The 3377-nt window shown below is 52.1% G+C and overlaps 1 non-coding gene across 1 annotated transcript; it reads left to right on the top strand.

Annotated features, from left to right (window-relative positions):
* The first annotated feature begins 3135 nt into the window (after window positions 1-3135).
* Window positions 3136-3208, top strand: Trnam-cau. The gene has a single exon. It is a non-coding gene; the product is annotated as a tRNA-Met (tRNA).
* Window positions 3209-3377: the final 169 nt, after the last annotated feature.

The raw sequence follows: 3377 nt of genomic DNA on the forward strand, positions 1-3377 counted from the left end.
GGGGGGCACGCAGCCGTCCAGGTCCGAGGTTATCCCCTCTCTCCCAGCCGGCCGCTCTGCCAAGTTCCTTTGCCCACGTCCCTCTCAGACTTGGCACGAGCTCGGAGCACCCGCAAACGGACTCTTCTGTTTATTTTTTATTTATTGTTTTTATTCTGTGTGTATAAGTGTATGGCCTGCATGTATGTAAGCGCACCTGTGTCGTGCAGTGCCCACAGAGGTCAGAGAGGGGGTCAGATCCCTGGCACTGGAGTTATGAATGGTTGTTAACCACCGTGTGGGTGCTTATTCGAACCCGGATCCTCTGCTCTTCGCTGAGCCCTCTCCAGCCCTGTAATTTCATTCTTGACAGCTGAATAGATTTCTCTCGTGCACATGCACCGTGCTTCCCGTTGATGGACAACCAGGCTGGCTCCATCGGGGCTGGTGTAGTATGTGACTCTGCGGCACCTGACCTAGAGCCCTTCGGGTGGCCCAAGAGAGACCGGAAGTAACTTCGTCCAGGTCTCCGAGGTTTGGGGAGCGAAGTGCTGATTCCAGAGCTGTTTATGGCCCCAGCTGCCCACTGTTTTCTTTCAAATCACCCACTATTATTTGTTTGTTTGTTTGTTTGTTTGTTTCTTGGTCTTTTTGAGACAGGGTCTCCCTGTAGCCCCAGCTGTCCTGGAACTCACTCTGTAGACTAGGCTGGCCCTGAACTCACAGATCCGCCTGCCTCTGCCTCCCCAGTGCTGGGATTTAAGGCATGCACCACTACACCTGGCTGATTGATTTTTACTGTATGTGTGAGTGTTTTGCTTGCATGTGTGTAAGTGCACCTGGGTTGTGCACAGCCGGGGGAAGTCAGGAGAAGGCTTTGGAACCCCTGGAACTGGAGTTATAAGTGGTTGTTAGTGACCATGTTGGGCGCTCTGCAGCCAGTGCTCTTAGCCATTGAACCATCTCTCAAACCCCTCATTTAAACACTTTTTGGGGCCAGAAGTGGTGGCGCGCGCCTTTAATCCCAGCACTCAGGAGGCAGAGACAGATGAATCTCTGTGAGTTCAAGGCCAGCCTGGTCTACATAGTTCCAGGCCAGCTTGGGCTACAGGGAGCCCCTGTCTCAAAAAGACCAAACAAAACAAAAAAAATGTATTCTTTGGATGTTGGTGATTGAACCCAGGGCCTGTGCATTTCCCATGATTATAAATGCCACTTCCCCCAAAGAACCTTTCACTGATCCTCCAAATAGATCCAGTTCTTGCTGAGCATAAATATTGACACGTATACAGTATATATTTTCATCTTTCTATCAATCATCTATCTGTATCATCTATTATCTATCATCTATTACTTTTCAATTGCAGAGTTCCATAGGTCATGTTATGGATATAGACAGGTATAACTATTTCTCTAAAGATAAAAACTTAGACAAATTATATATTTTTTAATATTTTTATTGAATTTCTGTGTATTCCATACACAACATCTCAGTCATCTTTATATCCCTTCCCATCAGCACCCTCCCATAGCCCCCCCCACTGGAATTCATACATTCTGCCATCGATGTTGAGGCCTATCAAGTCAAGTTAGTGTCCCCAGACGTCCCTCAGTGTAAGTTCATCCACTGAGGTCTATTCAGCCTATCTGGAGTCCCTCCCTTTAAGATCAGCTCTTCTTTACCCAGTAGTAATAATCAGCTGCCAAAAGTTCTTCGGCTAAGATTAGGGCCTGATTTTATACGCTTTAATAAACGCTGTGATCTAAGCTCCTCCGGGGAAAATCCTGGGGCATTAACCCTTTTATGCTCCGCAGGCCGGCTTTAAACTCAGTGACCCTCCTGCCTCGGCTTCCTCAGTGCTGGGATTACAGCTGTGTACCACTATGCCTGGTTTTGTTTGTGAGTTTTCGAAGCCAGAGATGTAACCATGGTGCGGCTAACCTTGGAATTGGTGGATGCCCACAGCACATAGCTCCCAGGCTAGTCAGGCAGCTGTAAACACTGAGTCAGTCAACTGAGCTTTCCTGTCTCTACCAGTCACCAGCCTCTCTACTTGCATCTTGGTTCAGCTTGGCGGCTAGCTTGTTTTCAGTTAACACTCACTGAGGAAGCATCCACCTTCCTGATGCTTGCTGCCACACTGGATGACAGGAATGTGTCCAGGGAGTCGGCATCAGGAAGAAACAGTGTTCGTGATAAAACGACACTGTTGGTCTCTAACAAAGGGACCTTTGTGCCCTCGGGACGGGGTCAGGAACCTTCCCGGGCAGGGCAGTTGTGAGGCCAGGAGGAGGCTGTGGGTTCACCTAGATTAGGGCTGCTCCAGTGATGGTGGTGGGGGTTAGGAATGGAGGTGACACCAAGCTAGAGGCTGGGGCTGGAATGTGAGGAGTCAGGGGTCAAAATGCTTTTTGCATGTCTGTTACTAGGCAAAGCATGGAGAAAGCCAGGGGTTGGGAGGATGTGTGACCTGAGGGGCCCCAGGTGCTCAAGGCTGAGCATCGGGGAAGCTACCTGTGGATTCAGAAGTCAGGTGCACCTAACAGTTGCTCTCTGAACAAGTGGCCCATTTTCATATCAATGTAATTTAAATTCATTTAATTTTATTTTTGTTTATTTTTTACGCGTGGGAATGTATTGCATGTAAGTGCACCCGTGTCGTGCAATGCCCGGAGGTCAGAAGAGGACGCCAGATGCCCTGGGACTGGAGTTACGGTCGGCTGTAACCCGCTATGTGGGTGCTGGGAATGGAACCCGGGTCCTCTGCAAGAGCAGCCAGTGCGGCTGAGTCATCTCTCCAGCCTCTCATTTTATTTTTGGGGATGAAGCCTTGCAGTAGCTCAAGCTGGCCCCACAGCCTCCTGCCTCAGCCTCCCGAGCACCGGGATTACATTACAGGCCGCTGCGGGGTGCTGGGCTGCTTCCTCCGTTTAAGAGGGCTGCCTGGTAGACGCGGGGAGGCGAGCTGGCAAACAGGTGCAGGGCCAGCAGGGCGGCCATCACCGGGTCGCAGCGCAGGGGCCAGGATGCAGGTCTGCCAGGAAGCTCCCGGCTCAGGGCTTCCACCCCGAGCCGAGCCGCGCGCGTTTGCAGAGGCCCCGGGATCCCTGCTCCGGAGGTGCAGAAGCCACGGCGTACCCTCTGGCCGCATAAGAGCCTCGTTAGCGCAGTAGGTAGCGCGTCAGTCTCATAATCTGAAGGTCGTGAGTTCGAACCTCACACGGGGCATCGGGATTATTTTGCCCCCGACACCACCAGCTACTACGTTTTCCCGGCTTCAGGGCCACCCCGGCGGTCAGGGTGTGGACCCTCGGCAAGCAGCGGGCGGGACAGCAAGTTCAGCCAGTCGGCCCAAGCTAACCTAGGCTGGACCCTCCGCCCCCTCCCCGCCCCTCCC

This window comes from Nannospalax galili, unplaced genomic scaffold (assembly GCF_000622305.1).
Source record: "Nannospalax galili isolate Female #2095 unplaced genomic scaffold, S.galili_v1.0 scaffold459, whole genome shotgun sequence".
Taxonomy (NCBI): domain Eukaryota; kingdom Metazoa; phylum Chordata; class Mammalia; order Rodentia; family Spalacidae; genus Nannospalax; species Nannospalax galili.